We start from the raw sequence: 20,174 nt of genomic DNA, 5'->3' as shown, positions 1-20,174 counted from the left end.
TATTTCTGTCAGACATAGCTATATGTATAACCTATAAAAATCAACAAAAATCTTTAATGCATATATTACTCAGGAGGCTCATATTCTGCATTGATGGTAGAAATTGATGTCCTGCTTCATAGAACAATCAAAGGGTAAAGTTCCAGATGTAGCTGTAATACAATGTAGTGTAATATGTTAGCTATATATTGGTCTTTTCAAGGAATGTTTATATAATGAAGCTAATAATAATAGTGGAAGCTATGTTGAATTTTAAAATTTCATGTAAGTTTCCAGTTACCTGGCAATTCTTTTTTACCTACATTTTTAAATTAACATCTTCATGAATTGTGTTGTTGAAAACTGAAAAGTAAGGAGAGAAAATGCTGATTCATGTAACAAATGTTTCTTTATCTAAGATGTAGCCAGGTCTAATTTCCTGTATGAAGCCAATTGTGTTTTAAAATGTCTGCTTACATGCTGCTGTCAAAACTTACGTATACACTTGCTGATTATACAGAAGCTAGTATTTGCATGTGAGACATACAAAATGTATTTGCAAAATGAGTAACTGCGTCTAAGGTCAAATTTACACATCTAAAGTATCCATTCTGTATATGAAGATTGCTATTACCTTACGTATATATTCCCATGGAACAAGTTCCTTCATATGTTACACTGGGATAGTTTAGGTGTCCTATTCTTCTCCTTACAGTTTAGTTCCTGGGGTGAATTTTTTCCATTAAGATATGTTTCTTAATTAGAAAGAAGAAATCAATTGTTAAAATCCAATATGCTAACTCAAATTCTTAGCTATTTTTGTTATAGGATTCTATGATTTAAGACACTGAATTAATCTAACTGCAAGATTTAATAGGTGAAATGCTGTGGTTTATATTATGCAACAGCCCAGACTCCTAAATTTCTTGACCTTATAATATGTTAACATTCACTTCTCACATAGTCTACTTATCACTCTTTCCATTACTATTATGTTTATTACTTATGATAGAATTTACTTTTACTTGTATAAAGCAATTTGTTTAAGCTATCTGTATTTCTGTTGTTGACTTTGAAATCAGTTCCAGAGCATGAAACTACTAGGAACAGGAATATATGTAGTCTATACTTTTAAGGAGTTATGTAACTCATTCTAGAATAACCTAAACATATTCACACAGTGATTACTCACTTTTAACTTACTGTGGCTTGAATTCCACAATTCACAATTAAACAATAATAATTGTGTTTAATAATTTAAACACAATTGTTTAAATTATTAAACAATTAAACTAGCTGTCATTTCACTATTCTATTTAAATCAGAGATACCTGAGGATTTAATGATGATAATGCTGAACCAAATTGCTTTGAAAGGTATAGAAGACTAATATATGTGCTTTACATGACATTAATGATGTTTGGGAAAATGGGAGGTTCAAACATTGCATCTGATGTATGGCATCTGCTACATAGGGGCAGTTATTGTAGCAACAGTTAGCTACAAATAGCACTAGTTTCATTTGACATTTAAATGATAGCTCATTAACACCGTTTAAATTTAATCTAAGATTTTCCAAGATGTACTGGTATATAGTTGTTTATTTGCTGCTTTTTCAGCGCCTGTGAATAGCTTTGCAACCTTCATTGATATTGCAGGGATATCCATTTCCTCATAATGAGCAATTACACGTTGATTTTTCTAACTTTATTTCTGTAAAACAGTAGAAAATGAGCTGTTTGGAGAGGTGTATCAATCACAGAGTATACAATATAAATACACAAGGCTTTGGCTGTATTTTGGTAATTGTACTCGGTGAAGAGCATTATATGCATAGAGTTTGTAACAGTAGCAGGGTTTAGCACAGTGAATGGAAAATTAGGGAAGGCCAAATACTAGTATTCTTTTAACTAATGAGAATTTGCAGTGCACATGGCAGAAAGGAAACAAGGAGCTGCCTTGGCATACACAAGGAATAGGCACATCTAGTCCCTGAAGCAGGCGAGCATAGAGGCAGCATGGTGGGAATAAAGTTTCTGCTTGAATTCATGCCTGATGGTGGTCAGCAATTCCTGGAAGAACAAAGTCAGACTGGCAGATTTCAGACAAGGTTGCAGTCCCTAACCCTCTGTCCTGGGTTGCAGTGTATTCTATTACCATCCTCAGGAGCCGTTGAAATCAGGTGGGGCAGTGTTTCCTTGCCTCCTCCCCCCAGACTATCTTTCTGTTAATTGCCCATCATTGTCCTGCCGCCTGACTCAGAGATAACTCCCTCTGGACTATCTTCTGTTAATGAGCCTAATCAACTCCTGGCCTCATGACTCATTACCCCATTGTGAGATGCTCCACCCAGAGGGAGGAACCAAGCATCCCATCGTGGATATAATCTGGGACTCTGACCACCAGAGACAACCCTTCCCACTGGATTTCCAAAGGACAGGAGCTACACAGCCACCACTGGACTTCCTGAGGAAGAGCAGACTGTTTTACTACAGGATCACTGCTTCAGGAGGACTGCAGCCACCATTCTACCAGACTGCTACCACCACCCTGCCCAACAGGGTGTCAGGTTGTACCTTGACTCTGTCAGTTTGACAGTGTTTTCTTTTACCTTTTTTTTTTCCTTTTCTTTAATTTCCATTAAATTGTTATTCTGACTTAGTGCCTCCCACTGGTTTGTTTTCAAACTAGTACACCCTCTAATGGATTTAGACCTGGTAGTGGTCTTCACTATGTAGGTATTTGAGCCTAGTGCTTCATCTTTTAAAATCTGGTTTTCCCTGTAGGGAGAGATCTCTCCATAGCAGCAGATTAGCTCATGTTACATCTGCACAAGAGAAAACAGTGTCCCTTCTCACTCACAAAGGATGCTTCTTAATATTGGTGCTTTTGAGGTTTTGTGTATTATCAGGGGAGTGGAGGACTGACGGATCACTTCATGTGGTAACCTGCTACTGTTAATTTGGCTTGCCTTTGAAAGCCTGGTTATTCCATGCCTCAATTAAAGCAGATAATTGAAAAAGTTGCAGGCTTGTATATGCGATTTACAGCAGTGCACAAGATACTGTTCCAGTGTACAACTGAACTCGCATATCTGTAACTCAGATTTCCTCTGGATAATTTATTCTTGTGGGAATGAAAAGTAATTTGCATCAACATAAATTTGTTTAGCTATATCTGTGCCAAACTGTCTGCATTTGCCTTCCTCCTTTGCTTTCTCACCCTTCCAACAACTCTACAGTCCTAACCAGCAAATCCACCTATTGGCATCACCTCTGTTTCCCAGGGAATAGAGTACCTGGACAACAGGAATGCCTGACATTACCTCCTTGTATGAATACCAGTGTTTGGCCATATTCTGCCTTTTTCTATCCCTCAGTTTGGATGCCAGAATAGCTAGAATATACAGTATTTTTGTTAGACATTTACCATACCTCATCACCTAAGTTAAGATCATGGATCATATCAGACTCTAGGAAGAAATTAAAGCAAATTTTCTATCAGGCACAGAAAATATGGCATACTTGAGAGTAGTACCATGTCAGTGGAGAAAAAAGATCTCAGACGAATTTCTCTGCAGTGCTATAGTGAGAGTAGTGTACCAACAATTCCATGAACAGCAATATGAAAACTTCATTATCAGTGTCACATGGAGAGTTTTACACATTACCAACTGCTTCAAATCTTAAATTGCTGAGGCCCATTGAAAAACAGCAACCCTGTTAACACAGACTTTAATCCAGCCACAGGGTACAAGATACCATGTTTCAGATGTAAAAATTGCCATATGAAAGCAGTAGGAACTGCCTATCTCCATCTTGCTTTCTTAAATACCTTCCAAGATGATAGCAATTTGTATGAAGGGCCAAGATAGGCCCACAACTGGAAGGAGGGTTGCTCAGCTGTGTCATGAAACCCATTATCACACTTCCCCCCAATGGAGGGGGAAGAAGGGAGATGGGAACCATTGTTCTCTTCATTTTATTTTTGTACATTTGCTTGTATTTTTTGTGCCTTCACTTGTCTTTTTCGTCGTATCTCCCTCAGCCTTCATTAAGAGTTACGTTTTTCCTTTGCTGTTTTGTTGCACAGATTAGCAAAATATCTTTCAACATTAAGAAACATGTAGAATGATGAATTAACCAAGCTTCAAAAGGAAAATTCCTCTTAACTCAATGCCATGCTGTAATTATTTTTTAATTCAAAGATAGCACTAAGAAACCTATGCCATCTTTCTGTATCCTTATTTTAAATGAGGACAGCTCATCTGTAATCAAGTGTGTCCAATATGGCAGATAGGCTGTAGTCTGCTATTGGAGATATCTCTGAGATGGGTGGTTCCACAGCATGTTTTAAAGCACACAGAAAGAGATAAAAAGGGAGGTACCTCGAATATTTAAAAACAAACAAAAGAACTGAACAACCCAAGTGGCATTCTGGGAAGACAGAAGCTGTACTAACATTCTCCAGAGTCTTTAGTGTTTTGGAAATTTAATATTGCAGACTGTTGTCCAAATCTGGAAAATCACTGCTGTTAACTGCAGCTCACTGCTTTATTTTGTTTTGGAAAAGCAACAGCATAATAAAAAAAGCTAATAGAAATACTGAAAACTGTTAAGAATGTGGAAAGTTGACTCAGCAATTCATGGAATCATAGAACCACAAAATGGTTTGGGTTAAAAGGGAACTCAAAGATCATTTAATTCCACCCCTCTACTGTAGGCAGGGACATCTTCCACTATCCCAGGTTGCTTCAAGACCTGTTCAACCTGGCCTTGAACACTGCCAGGAATGGGGCAACCACAGCTTCCCTGGGAAACCTGGGCCAGGGCCTCGCCACCCTTGCAGTGAAGCATTGCTTCCTAATATTTAATCTAACCCTGCCCTCTGACGATTTAAAGCCATTCCCTCTTGAACTGTCACTCCATGCCTTTGCCAGTAGTTCCTTTCCAGCTCTTAGAGCCCCTTTAGGTACTGGAAGGAGCTCTAAGGTTTGTCCAGAGCCTTCTCTTCTCCAGGTTGAACACCCCCAATTCTCTCATCTCATTTCCAATAGCAGAGGAGCTCCAGCCTTCTGACCCTCATTGTGGCCTTCTCTGGACTTGCTCCCACAGATCCACATCCTTCTTAAAATAAGGACCCTAGAGCTGAACACAGTACTGCCGGCAGCATCTCACCAGAGCAGAGCAGAGGGGGAGAATCAATTTTTTTTTTACCTATGCTGAGCAATCTCATTTTTCAGGAACTGATTCACCCCACTCATAGAAATGGAGGATGAAGGGTGAAAGAAATCTAAGAAACCCAGATGGGATGTGTCATTCCTTAAAACCTGTTTAGGTAAGATAAGGAACAAAGCCTGCCAACAGTGTTCCACTCAATTTAGAAAAGTCATTTCAGTGGAATGTCAGAGTAATGCAAAGTGGTCAACACTGAACCATTTCAAAAGCTTGTGGGAGCATCACATTTTTAAGCTCTGGAACCAAGGAGGAGTATCAACTCACCCTTGTTTTGACTGCTTAAGATTCTGTTGCTTTGGGAAAGAAATGTTTGTGTTAATTTAAAATAGTTTAGTTCTGTTTTGATTTTCATGTTGCATAGTAAATACAGTATGCTGTCATAATTAAAAAAGTTAATTCAGTCCCTTGAATTTTCTTTTGCAGGTATCTTGAGAGGGTAACTCAGAGCAAAGCCAAATGCTGAAGTCTCTATGTATTTTAAGAAACATTTCAACCTTTTCAGATTTTCACTCAATATACAAATAAATGCCATTATAGTCTCACTCTGATATAAGCTGTTTTTACAACTTTGTTTTCAAATGGGGTCTGATACACTACAGGCTCTCTGTAGTGAAAACCACATGCAATTTGACTCATAGTTACAGAGGATGTGTTGCACAATTGCTAATGACCTCTGAATGTATAATTATGCTTTTCAGTTTGGGTTTTTTTTTTTTTCCGATGAAGATCAGTGTGTCTTTTATTCAGAGTATGCAAACTGCTTGGTAGTATGCCATTAATACTTCTCCCTACACGTCAAAGTGACTGGCATTTACATAGAAACAACAGAAGAGATGCTTGTAAGAGCAGAGAGTGAAATGATCCTGAATACTGTCTGGAAAAAAAATTGTACAAATGCTCCATCTGAACTACCATATTGCAGCCTTTTGTTTAAAAAACTGAATTCCTTGAGTGTAAGTACCTATATATCTAAGTCACTTATGGATAGAGGTATATCTGAACTACAAAAAAAAAAAAAAAAAAAAGGGCAAAACAATTTATGTGAAAACATGAAAACATTCAAACCCTGTGCAGTGAACCATGGCACTAAACCCTATTGAAATGTTCCTCTAAGAGTGGGTTAGATTCCCTAAAACCAATATGTAATAAGTTTTGAATAATGATGGTTATTTGAATAGCTGTGAGATGACAAAGTACATAAAAAGGAGATAACTGAGGAGGATGAAGAGGAGACTGAATGAACTGCTTTAAATCTATATGCTGCTATTAGAACAACAAAAAAATATATATATCTTGAATGACTAACATCAAGTTCATTTTCTGCTTTTGGCAGTAAATACTTAATTCTGGTTTCATAAAAGGAACAATACTTCATGTTTTATCATTTGAAAGGTGGGAATAATTTTTTTAATTAAAAAACATTACTGCAGTTGTTTAATATAGATGATAACAGACACCTGGAATTTTGTTTTCATTCTCACTCAGGAAAAATCACATTACACCAAAGGAAGAGTGTATCTGTTCTCTTTCGTTTTTGGCTATACATACTTCATGTATATATGTGTATACATATATATACACTTCATATATATTCTTATACTTGGCTACACGTCATTATAACTACTACTCTGTTGAAGTAAAAAGGGGGAGGCATATGAGGTTTACTCACTTAGAAGGTGGGTGGACTAAAAAAATAGCAGCGACCCATATAAAGGTGTTTTAAGATTTTTTTCTGCTGACCCTCTGGCATTTGTCTGACAGAACCATATCCCACACTGTCCATCAGTAGAGGAAACCATCACTAAAGCTACTGTATTAGCTCATTTCCTTATTTGGGCATGCTTTTAAATCAGCTTTGTAATTCTCAGTAAAAACACAAAGCATTCTTGATGTTCTAATAGCTGTCATTTATCAGCTATTATGCCACTGAACAAAGGCATTATTTTTCACTGAAAACCTCAGTAACTTTTTTCTTGTTATGCTTTTATTCTACAGAAAAATGCCACTGTATCTCACTGATGAGAGAATTAGTGTTCTTTGTATTCAAAGTTTTCTCTCCCGTTTAGTTTTAAAGGCAACTGTAAAGGTTTGATATTTGCACATGAAAGACCATAGCTTTTACGGTTTTATTTGTCTGTATTTTACATTTACTACAGTAATGGGTTATTGTCATTACTTAGCGTTCCATTTGTTCAGTAAGATCTAGTACTGTAGAAAAGGGAGAGGTTTGTTTACACATACACTTCTGAAAATGGCTGATTACTAATCTAACAACGCAGGGATTTTTCTTTCCATTTTTTGTGTTTCATGGGTTTGGTTTGATCTATCTCATTGCTTTTTAGAGGAAAAGCGAAAAAGGAAGCAGAAAAGAAGGTCCTCTCTCCTCTCTTGAAGTTCATTTTTATGTGGATAACATTTACTTTCCTAAGTATGTGTTTCAACCTTGAGTTTTGAAGTATCAGTTCCTACATATAGCAAATCAGTCGTTCTGAGTGAAATATACCCAGCTTTTAACAAATGCAAGGGAAAACCTAATACTTCTAGTGGAACACAGGGAGAACCCAGTTGTCTGACTATTTTGGGAGATTAACCTGAAAAGGAAACAGCTGTCAAGGGAATAAAAAATGCACAAGTGCTGTAGCATTAAAGGAGCTTATATTTATTCTGTTTACAAGATCAATCCTACAATTTCTTGTATTTTGAGCTATGTATTTATAAGTAATTATTAAAAACTTTTCTTTATTTCAAATGTTACCAGCAGATTTTACAAATCTGATTTTACAAAATGCTGCAATGTAATTTTCATTTATAAAATTCCAGAAGGGGTAGGGAAGAAAATGTGTAATGTGTTTGATAATATCAACCTCACATCATATGCACACCCACACCCACCCCTCCCCCCCCCCCCAAAAATTAATTTAAAAGTTTAGACTATTACTCTCCATTCTGCCATTTTATCATTTTATCTTGGGCGCTTACTTTAACAATGTCACTGATGGTCAACTTCTAGTCCAACAGGACCTCTAGGGTTTAGAGCAGAGCTGCTTTCCAACTGGGTGGTCCCAGGATATACTGGTGCCTGGGGTTGTTGTTCCCAGCTGCAGGATTTTGCATTTCTTGAACTACACGATCTTTATGTCAACCCATTTCTCCATCCCTCTGGATAACAGCACAACCCTCTGGTATATTACCTACTCCTCCTCGTATCAGCCTGTCCTCACAATGTCATATCAGCAGCAAATTCATTGTGCACTTTACACCACCGTCCAGATCATTTGATAAGATTTTAACTCCCTTCATATGATTTGAGGGTGGGCAAGCCTAGTGAGTTACTACCTGTTCTTATAAGAAGTCAGGCATAACAATACAGTCTCACAAGGATACTAATAAATGGCTGGCTTGACGTTTGAGGTTAAAGCAAGATGTTTGTATCATACAAAATTCTATTATAATGTTACCTTACTATGGTCTTCTTTCAGGGTCCAATGACAGACGGTGAATGGCTGACTTTTCCTCTCCAAGTGTATGTGCAAGGGAGAATTCAGCAAGTCCTCCATCTATATCAAAACTGCAAGCTTAAACATTTGAGCTTAAACAAGGCTGGAGATTCAAGGTAAACTCTGTCCCATTGCTGTATCCATTGGTCCTGGTTTTCTCTAAACAAATGGTTAGGGGGAAGAATAATCTCTCATCAGAAGAGTCTGGCACATCTTCTTTAAAGCCAGGACTTTCTCATTTTGAGGGCCAGTGCCAAGCAAACAAGGGAAAATATAATTTCTTTGTTGCAGGAGAACTAAGATTAGGTTTAAGGTTTTTTTCTCCCACTGCTGTAATGGCAATTTTTAGAAAAGTGTTAAGTACTTTGTGCTTATATTTTGGCAACCATAGGTGATTTCATTAGAGCCCTGAGTACAAGTATGGTGAAGTGTCATGGGACAGTTGGTATCTTTTCCCCCCATACAGAAATAACCACTTCCTTTTCAAAAGTAATTCAGAATATCTGAGTCATTGAGGGTCTGTCTCAGAGTGCTATTTCCACCACGTTGCTGTTTTTGTGGTTTGCTTAACGTGTGAGTTATCTATACTAGCTTTCCTTCAGTTTCAGATTCATGGCCTTGTCATCTCTAGAGGAAAAAAGAAGATAATATTTTGGAACAAAATACCATAAAATCACAGAATATTTAGGGTTGGATAGGATCTCTGAAGATCAACTGATCCAACCCCCCAGCCAAGGCAAGGTCACAGGTGGGTTTTGAATATCTCCAGACAGAGACTCTACAGCTTCATTGGGCAGCCTGTCCCAGTACTCTGCCACCCCCATTGTAAAGTTCTTCCTTATGTTGAGGTGAGACTTCTTGTGTTTTATTTTATGGCCCTTATTCCTCATCCTGTCACTAGGCACCATGGAAAAAAGTCTGGCACCTTCTTCTTGGCACCTGACTTCAAGATATTTATATGCATTAACAAGATTCCCTATCAGTCTTCTCTTCTTTAGACTAAATAGGCCCAGCTCCCATGGTCTCTCCTCAAGACAGATGCTTCAGACCCCTCATCATCTTTTGTGGCCCTTCTGGACCCTCTCCAGTAGTTCCCTGTCTTTCTTGTACTGTGGAGATCAGAAGTGAACACAATACTCAGGATGTGACCTCATTCAATATGATATATTATGAATTATTGTAGATATCTGTTCTCTTCCCCTCCCTCCCCATATTGTTATATGACTTTCTCACCAATGATTCGTGAGGAGGAGGCTCTTCTCTATAGCAAGAGTAAAAGTAATCTTAAATAATCCAAGAAACCTATTGAGCTAATCAGGTAGCATAATTTCATTTAAAATAGATTTAATTAGCACTACTAGTTAAACTTCTTTACTACTGACATCATCATTATCATCATCAACTATATAATAAATTATAAATAATAACAACAATAACAATAATAATAATAATAGAAACAAAAAATGACATGTGCCTTAGAAGTACCAAACTCCTTTTAATTTCCTCCAGTAACCCTTCTCTCCCTTCTGTTATAATGTGTTCAGTGTCTTAGCTATCTCTTTTTATCAAAGGTCCAAAACAATTACTGCAAACAAGTAGTGCAGACTTTGAATCCTCTCTTTATATAACTTCCTGCCAAACCTTCCATTTAGACATATAACTTCCTCTTCTAAGAAAGTCTTTTGCACTTTCTTACCTAACTCAGCTGCTTAAAATCTGATCCTTATCTCATCTTTTACTTAAACATCTGCCTCTCTACCAGTCAAGAGGTGTTAAAAATTGCTTCCTTTCTCTTTATTTCAGAGTTTGTGTAATTACAATTATATTGCCATATTTTCTGTGCAAGATAACATTGCAAGAAGAGATTTTTGAAAGTATAACTCTCCAATAGTTAAGGTATTACTTTAAATTTTGCAGCCTAAAGTTATAAGAAGTATGAGTAGAGACTTGCTGACATTGAGGCGCATATGCCGTGACCATGCACTCATCTTACGACAGATTTAGGACAAGTAATCTGCAGCTAAAACTAGAAACTTGAGTCAGGACCTGGAAATGTAATAGACTTTTGAAGGCAGCAGACCTTGAGGTGCAGTGCATTAAAGAGTGAAAGGGTAATTCCACTGTGAAACAAATATGCTAGATCTCCATAAGTAAATGATTCTCCACAGATAGCACTGTATGCCTTAACACAAGTAGTTAAACTTAGGCACAGTACCTATGCTGAAAATCCATGGAAGCCATTTCCAGAGGTGTATGTTCCCCAAAACAAATTCCAGGAACAATCCCAAAGAGTTAAATAGAGCAGCTCATTTCTTTGTGAAGCAGAATTTGATATATTGCACTCTGTTTACTTCATTTGTGCTTTTACTTACAATCCTCAAACATAGCAACAGTATACCAAAAGAAAAAGCACAAAGAGCTGATACAGCTGCTGCACAATGAAAACATATTTCAATCTCTATTCATGGCATTCAGAGAGAAGAAAAAAACCTTAGTAACAACTCCCAGAAATTAAGAGTGCTTTTTTTTTTTTTCCCCTTTTCTTTGGAGGGAGGGCTGAAGGAATATTTTTCTTATATTCTAGTAAATACCAAATTAGTGGGTGGTGCACTGTAAAGTCTGAGATTTTTTATAAATATAAGTTATGGCACTCACATTTAGCCTTTCTTATGAATCTACTTTAGTAATGGGACCAAATATACCACATAAACTAAGAAATTAATTTAATTGTTCCCCTTCTTGCCACTGCCATGTCAAGATCTGTAGGACTAACATGCACCTGGTCCTATTTATATATTTATTTTTAATTATCTATTATCTGAGGGGGTTTTGTTACAGCTAATGAGTTAGAGCTTGAAGCCTGAAGAACTTGTTAATTTAGGGTTTCTGAAACAGAAAAGATAAGGAAGAACAAAGAAATAATTTCTTCCTGCCACTTATGCTGAATTGAAGTTAGTTTACCCTTTTTCTTTGTATTAGATAATCTGTAAGTACTGCTTTTTTTGTTTGTATTTTGTTATTTCAGGGCTGTATGTGGCACCTCTTCCCCCTTTTTCTCTGTGATGGTACTTCTTTCTTTGTTCCAGATGAAAGGAAGTTTTGCTGCTTTTATTCAAATCCTAGTGAGCTGGACAGCTGCCAGGGTTTCCATTAGATGCCTTCAGCTCTAATTACACTCAGCCCATTTGGAGCTTCAGTTCAGCTATGTCATAGGAAACAAAAGTATTTTACTAACAAACCTTTAAACTTTTATAATGCATGACATCAGTAATCATTAGCATGTCTTTGGCTACTGTTTGTGTGTTTTGAGTGCATAGTTAAAAACATTAAAGCACTTAGGTATGTCCATGGGCTGTGTGAAAAAAGTACAGTAACTGGTGTTTTCACTCTCTCCATTTTACAGACATAGTATTTTGCATCAGTAGTGCATTGAGTTATACTGGAAGTGTTCAAGACCAGTTGGATGAAGTTTGGAGCAACCTGGTCTAGTGCAAGACATCCGTGCCCTGTCATAAATGGCTACAGCTAAATAAGATTAATCCAGCTCTATATGTGTGTGTATACATACAAGTTTATGTACATCTATCATGATGTGTCTTTGAGCACAACCATATCTAACAGACTCGAAGGGAAATCCTCTTATTTGAATCTTGGAATCTATGTTAGCATCTTTCAGCAGTGCAGTTCGTTATCTGACAGAGCTCATGTTTCAGTGTTTTATAGACACATAAAATCATGGACTGGTTTGGGTTGGAAGAGTCCTTACAGATCATCCAGTTCCACCCACCTGCCATGGGACACCTTCCACTAGACCATGTTACTCTAAGCCCTGTCCAACCTGGTTTTGAGCACTTCAAAGGATGGAGCAGCCACAACTTCTCTTGGCAACCTGTGCCAGGGCCTCACCACCCTCACAGGGAAGAACTTTTTCCTAATATTTAATCTAAACCTACCCTCTGTCAGTTTAATGCAATCTTCAAGCTAGCATCCCATTCAGCTTCTGATTTCCCATACAGCAGCCATTTCAGATAGTTGTAACAGAAGGATGATCTCTGTCCTCACCTGCCTTCCAAGTCATTACTGGGAGACCAGATTTGCTGGCAGTCTCCTTTTATTTATGCCTTCTTGGTTTTTGCAAAAAGATGCATCAATTTCTTTTTATTGCTTCTTCATATTCATTAGGGCATTAGCACTCAGAGATTGTGAACAACAGCAGTTGTAAGCATGAGCTCGTTATGATCCACCTATCTATCGCTTATAAATTAAGAAGAAGAATTTATAAGTAAATCAGGTGGTATTAGAGCAATGCAATAATATACTATCAGATTCTTTTGGTAAGAAAATATCTGAAGACTGAAGCAGTATGTGCATGATGTTACTTCTCTTTATTATGAGAATGAGCCAACTGCTCTGTATCATTCATGATTTCTTTCAAAACTGAAATCATCTTCTTTTAGTTTCCAGGTAGTGGAAAGGCATCATGTGCAGCAGTGCTGTGTGACTTTTACTTTTAAGCCATTATTTAATTCATGAATTTGTAATTACTCTTTCCTACTTGCATTTGTTGAAAGCAACCCATTTCATTTATAATAGAAAAGTCTATGCCCTTCATATACTTTTTATGCAACAAAGTTCTGATGGTTGATGTTTCTCTGATGTCTTTCATTTAGCTGTTCTATTTACATATTTTAAATCATTGAAGTTCAAATGCACATTGTATGCTGAAATATTTAAAAGTATATAATTAAAACTTGCAAGATAACATGCAGAACTATTTGCTTCACAGTGGCCAGAGCAAGATTCCCATAAACTACTTGCGAGCAGTGTCCAGGTTTTGTTCATCCCATATGCTACATCAGAATGTGCAACTTTCACATATATATAACTTTTGCACCCTTATGTTCTCTGAAGAAAAGATCACAGATTGTCATCATACATATATATATAAAATGTAAGAATACAGATGGTATTGTAATTGAATAACAGAAAAGACTGTTATCCTGGCCATTGTAGTTGGGGGAATCCTTTATAAAATTAATAGAGGCACATAAAGACCTCCAGTGTGTCAGGAGATAGATGTTAAAGAGGGGGTGAATCACCCTTCGCAGATTATCTAGTGACAATACAGGGCACTCACCCTAATGTAAACTACGTGTTCAACTTCCAGTGCACCACCACCAAGTATGTTACCATAACCTTCCTAGTTTACATTTTCTTGTTTAAACAGCCAGGATTCACATCAAATTTTTCACTTATAGTGGTATCCTGGAAACTCCACTTTCATCTGTCATGACAAGCAAGTCTGGCTGATGAAGGCTGGAGATGGCTGCTCTCAAAACCAGCAGGAAATTGCAGTGTCATGTCAGGGGGTGTCAGGTGACAACCTTGTTTTACTCACACAGGTATATGGTAACAGCCCAGCACTCTGTGTCAATGTCTTTAAGATGTGTTTGGTTTTCACTGTAAGTCTGGGGAAGCACCCATGGCTGTTTGCCATGTGTTCATGTGAGGATAGGGTGGGCTGTTTCTGTATTAGAAGGAAGAAGTTGCCTGACATCTGGTGAATACCCTATCTTGAATACTCCTCCTGGATATTATTCTGGGAGATAGAGTTCATGGCAAAGCAACAAAATGCAGTTAAGTGGAGAAAGAAATGCATCTAAAACTTGAGAGCCCATTTAATTCAGGGGATACAGTACTGGTTTTTAGTCCAGAAGTTACTATTTCTGAGTAATTTCAAAAAATACCAAGTTTTTCCTCAGATTGTGACATATTTCAGTGATAACTGTTTTACCCTGTGCCTAATAGTGAATCATTAGAATTAATGTGTCATTTGCACCAGCTTGACAATATACCATCAAAGAGTTCACCGTTATTTTTGACACACTCAGACTTACCTTGCTGGTAGAAATCAGATTTTTCATCTGATACAGCGACATATTAGAATTGTCGTTGCACTGATGTAGTGACAAAGTGTGTTTTATCTCATTTCCTGGGGACAACATGAAAGTGATGTTAAAATAAACTGTCATTTGCTCTAATATGAACTTTCTTTTCATTCAGAAGCACTAAACTGCTTATTGCCATGATGTTTTGATGCTGGAAAAGAGAAAAAGCAACTTTTTTTTTTTAACGAAGCATGAATCAGGATTTTACAACTACAACAAAATGCAGAAAAAGGAGAGATGTACATTGACTTCAGCAGGCTTTGGATCTTCAGATTTTATCAGGAGAGTTCATCATGTGCATAGATGTATTGACACTGTCAAGTACTAGCACTCACTACACAAGATTGGTGAATGCTTCTTCTCATAAAATCATTTGTCTTTGAGACTTTATGTTTTGGGGCTTGTGAGATTGCTTGAACAGCAGAATGTCATATTCCAGCAAATGAGGAAATGTTCCTCTGGGTGAGGGTGAATCAACTCATGTGTCTGTTAGTCACTGAGGAGCTGTCTGGGTACAGTACAGTAATAAATGTAAAGCAGGTAATCCTTCCTTCATTTGTTTTGTAAAGATGTCAGAAATATTTATATTTTAAAGAGAACCAAAGCCAAGAAGCAGATGCTAACATCCCATAGGTATGCGGCCCAGTTTCTTAAGATTTGTTTCATCTTCTTCTAAAATGAAAGTGGTTTTGTTTGCTCCAACCATGACATGCAGCCTTGCATACCTTTTAGTAATGCTGTTAGATTCAGTCTCTCATACTCAGTGTCCTTCACAATATAGAATTATTATATGATTTTAATTTGATTTGTTTTATATGTACTGGAAATAAGTAGACACCTAGTGGAAGGTGTCCCTCACCATGACATATGGTTTGGAACAAAATTATCTTTAAGATCCCTTCCAATGCAACCTATTCTATGAAATCCAACCTTGTTTCCTTGCACATTTGTAACATATATACATAACTCATTTACCCCTTTGCTTCTTCAGCCTGGGTGAACCAGATACAAGCCTTATACATATGTTATTTCTAATTCTTCAGAGCCATAACTCTGCCAATCCTGTAGACATTGTATTATTTTTGTTTGCCGTCGAAGTACAAGTAATATTTCTAGACTAGCTCTACTAGGAAGTGGTAATAAAAAAAACCCAAACCAACAACCGAAAGACTTCTTTCTTCTCTGTGATGCTATTCTTATTGAAAATTTGGTTTATCAATACTTTACCACTTTCTTGTCAACTGAACTTTGAGTTATGTAAGAGATTTTTTTGGTTAAGGACTGTGGGATAGTTTTTTTTTTTTACTGTGGCAAGTAAGCCCCATTGGGCTTACTGCAGCAGTGCTTCTGGAGCTGGCTGCAAGAAGTTTCAGCTGTCATTGCTCCTTATAATTCTGGTTTTTGGATTCTGCTTTCAAAACGAGATATGAAGCCTTAAGTTGGAATGTAGCAGACATTCATGTGACTGTATATTCACCCTGATGTTGATTTACAATACCATTTGTTTTACAAGACTGGCAGGAAGCAACACTGTGGCATTTAAATTCCCTGCTTGCATGCAGCTCTGCCAAAACAAGTTACAGATCTATTGTACCTTTTTTTTTTCTCCCCTTTCAAATGCAAGTACCTCTGGAATCATTTTCTGTAATCAGGTAGGAAAAAAATTCTGCAAGTTTGTCAGATGGTGCTTGACCTTTTGGGCATTTTCCTCACTCTGAAGTGTTATTTAGCAGTTATTAAGTTCTCTTTCCTTAGGCACTCCTTGCTTTTCTAATATTTCAGTAATCATTTTTTTCTCAGGCTTTGGCTTCCACTATTTATTTATTAACCTCAAAAAATATCTGGCTCTTGTAATGATTTTTCTGATGCAACACTTTTCTTCTGGGGGTGCCTCTGAAAGTATTCCTGAAGCTATCAGAGTCACTGGCTAAAAGTGAATTCTTGTGGTTAACATGGTGTTATTCTTCTGAAGGGCATTATTCTCCACATCTTAACACTTTTCAGTGTAAGAGCTCTGCCTGTCTTTATCTTCCTCCCTTTATATTTATTAATTTAGAATAGTCAGGATAATATTTAGCAAAATAAATCAGTGAAATAATTAATTGGTAGACCCAAGTGTCTGTTACCCTCTGTCTTCTTTTCTACAAAATGTTTGCTTGAAAGGGATCAGTAGGGCTAGCTGATCATTGGGATGAGTGTTAAGTCTTTTCAGATATGCAACCATCTCACAAAGTGTTCTCTCTTGCCTGAGCTAAAGCATTTTTAATGCTGTTATGATGTTATATGGTGGGGGGTATCACTTTGGTCATGTTGGGTCAGCTGTCCTGGCTGTGTCCTCTCCCAGCTTGTTTGTTGTGGGGCAGAGGAGTAAACAGAGAAAATGTAAATGCCCTATGAGCACTGCTATCACTGGTCTGCTATCAAGGCTCCTTTAGCCTGAATTCCAAAGTACAGTACTTTATGCGTTGCTGTGAAGATAATGATCTCCATCCCAGCCAGACCCAGTCCAATCAGTAATAACTGAAAAATCACTTACTATAGGGGAGAAGGGGAAACTCTGTGCAGAGCCCTACAATTCCTTTTTTAATGATGTGCCATTTAATTTTTTTTTTTAATAATGAAAAAACGTTCCATCAACTTTGTGTGAGGCACCACACAAATATTTCTTTGTGGAAGATTTCAGAAAGTCTGTATTTCTTCAGAAACAAAGCAATTTTCTTAACAGTAAGGAGGGATAAATTGCAAAGCAAGTTCGTTATTTTTGCAAGAGGATGCTTGCAAAGTTAATTATCTTACTTCAACGTAAGCTAGAAGTAATGTATTATTTTAAAGAAAAAACACACACAAAATCCCCCAAAACTCTAAACGAAAACACATGCCAAGAACTACACAAATAGGGTAGAGGGGAAATGTTTAGGATAAGGTGTAATTTATTCAGTGTAAAGTTAAATCACAGCTTTATGTTGTAATCCAATTTAAATTTTGTGTAGGGTCCACAGGTGCTGATATCAGAGTTGAATGATATTACAAAAACATCCTGATTGCTAACCTAGGGACAATTCATAACTTAAAATTTTGAGCTTTCATGAAAATCCACCTGATTCAGCTTTACCGGTCTTTATATATAGCTGAAGAACTGGAGGTCCAAGGCAATGGAAAATTAAGAAAAATCTAAGTCTAAGATCTGAAAGCCAGTTCAAACCCCCAATATATAATGTGATATTTCATAAACTAGCACTGCCATAAAAAAATACAAATTATCTGTTTTCTAAAATGGGAAAAATCCAAAGTTGATGCTGAATTCATGTTCAAATCAGGAAAAGGAAATACTAATGTGGAATAAGCTGAACAAATTATCACAGAACATTTCTACTCAAACAGCAGATGCTTTCAATTACTATTCATTCAACCTGTAAATTTTCAAGGCCCGACCTACAGTTTCCCTTGCTTGAAGGACCTGGATATTTTAAATTTGTAGTATTTTTCATTCTTTTTCAATTCTATCTGTAACCCTGTGAAAACCTCAGGGGGGAAAAAAAAAAAAGAGAGAGATTTTTCTGCCTGTTTTTATTGTCCTATTCTTTACTGAACCTGAGAAGGAAGTCAATATGGCCTTTAAGAGAAGAAAAGTTACAGCTGCTTTTTATTTACCTGAGAACTGACAAAGCTATCATCTATGAAAGGTTATTGCAACATTTTATATGCATGTTTGTTATCTCAATAAGAGCACAGCTGTTTGCTTTATTAGTAAATTGCAAATGAAGTGGAATTTTCAAGTTAGATACATTCACATGTATATGTATATATTCACAACCTCAGTTCCTGATGCTACAATTTGCAATAATTGAGAAATATTTTTTGTTTTATTTTCTTTCATATGTGGGCAGGAAGATCTCATTTTTCCCAATTTACAAAGCTGTTTTTAAGAGGGAAGAAGAATTAAAGTCTGAATTCAGTATAGACCACTGGGTCTTTTTGGAAACATTTGAATTCCCTCGCAAGACTCAGGAAAAGTTTACAAAAATGAGAGGAGTTCTTTCTGTTTAGGTAGTTATGTAAGAAGAGGAAATAATGTGGTTCCTGATGCTATATCGAATATTACAGCTGTGCAGTAGGACTTGCTTTCAGAGTTACGTGAACGCAGCAATTCTAGTGTAAGTATTGAATCCACCCACATGATAAGAGCTGAATTAACAAAGTAATCTGCAAAGAATACATAAATATCTGCTTAGCTTCATAAAAAAAACAGGATGCGAATGTTTTATCTTCTGCACACAGCTCTGAAATGTATTCCTTTGTTTTCCCTTGTCCTGTTCTGAAGCCTCAACCAGTTGATAGGTTGGACATGCCTACATTGTTAAAAGTTACTGCCCAAAAGATTTGCACTGAGTGTTTGCAGTCTGTGGACATCCATACACTGAGCAGAATCCCTGGAGCCATGGGGTAACAACTCTAGAAACATATTTTGAGGGGGGGGAAGTGAAAAGTTCGCATTGTATACATGATGTCTCAGTAATTTTATGGGCAATAAAAGGTAGCAGTTTACTTACATTTAATTTGCAAAGATTTGTATCTCAGTTGAAGGAACATCTGTGATCAACCACCTAAATGCCCAGGCTTGCAATCAAGGGATGACATCTGTGTTGCCAGCGGGACTGTCTTGCCTTCAGCCACCGTGGTAATATACGCTAAGCCTGCCTTTGCTGTGCTGCTTGGTGCATATGAGCTAAGACATGATGTATCAAAGGGTTGGAGAAGGAGGAAAGACTGAAGAGTGTCCATCACAAGAGGTTTTCCAGATGTGGAAAGGGTGCTAGACAATCTGATCTAGGTTCCCTTTTCCATGAAAGGTTGGACCAGGTGATCTTTTGAGGTTCCCTCCAGATGGAGCTGTTCTGCGATCCTCAGTAATACGTTGAGTGGAGCAGGGTTAAAGCCAGCCTATAGCCATCTTCCTTATTCCCAGTGACATTCCTTATTATCCGTGACTTTATTTAAAGGTGGAAATTATTACAGAGAAGCCTCTTGTACATCCTTAATAGAAAAAGTCTGTGTTGTCCTCTGTTTAATTCTATTAAAAAACACATAATCTCTTGTGTGGTATTGCAGTATTTTTGGCTCTGTTGGTTTTGTCTCAGAAAAGATTGGTGGAGTTTGCTTTGGAAATTTCTGTGTTCGTAGTATTCAGATTTAGAAGAACACAAACCTGATGTGCTGGCATGGTGCATTCTATCACTAACTGTAATGCACCTGTTGCACACAATGGTATTCAATGAGAAGGACATCAGGTGGCAATAACAATTTGTAGTCTTTTATTTGAGAAGGCAGGTGGTCTTGGACTTACATAAGGAGTTGGCACAACTGTCCTGGTATTAAGATTCAAAAATTGTTACAATTAGTGTGGTTTTAGTTCATAGCCAGCCATTTTGTAATAGGTATATAGTTTCTTAGGATGCTTGTGGCGGAACCTTGACATGCCTTTAATGGTTTATTTATAGACTGTGGTTGTTGGA

The 20,174-nt window shown here is 37.1% G+C and overlaps 1 long non-coding RNA gene across 1 annotated transcript; it reads left to right on the top strand.

The window, feature by feature from the left end:
- The first annotated feature begins 2,638 nt into the window (after positions 1-2,638).
- Positions 2,639-19,714, top strand: LOC109145502. The gene is made up of 6 exons (XR_002046892.3): positions 2,639-5,316; positions 5,640-6,169; positions 7,559-7,644; positions 8,696-8,829; positions 9,316-9,461; positions 14,777-19,714. It is a non-coding gene; the product is annotated as an uncharacterized LOC109145502 (long non-coding RNA).
- The last annotated feature ends 460 nt before the right edge of the window (positions 19,715-20,174 follow it).

The sequence above is a fragment of the Corvus cornix genome, chromosome Z, assembly GCF_000738735.6.
Source record: "Corvus cornix cornix isolate S_Up_H32 chromosome Z, ASM73873v5, whole genome shotgun sequence".
Classification (NCBI taxonomy): Eukaryota; Metazoa; Chordata; class Aves; order Passeriformes; family Corvidae; genus Corvus; species Corvus cornix.
The sequence above is the reverse complement of the archived record's forward strand: the minus strand, read 5'-3'. Positions and strand labels throughout refer to the sequence as shown.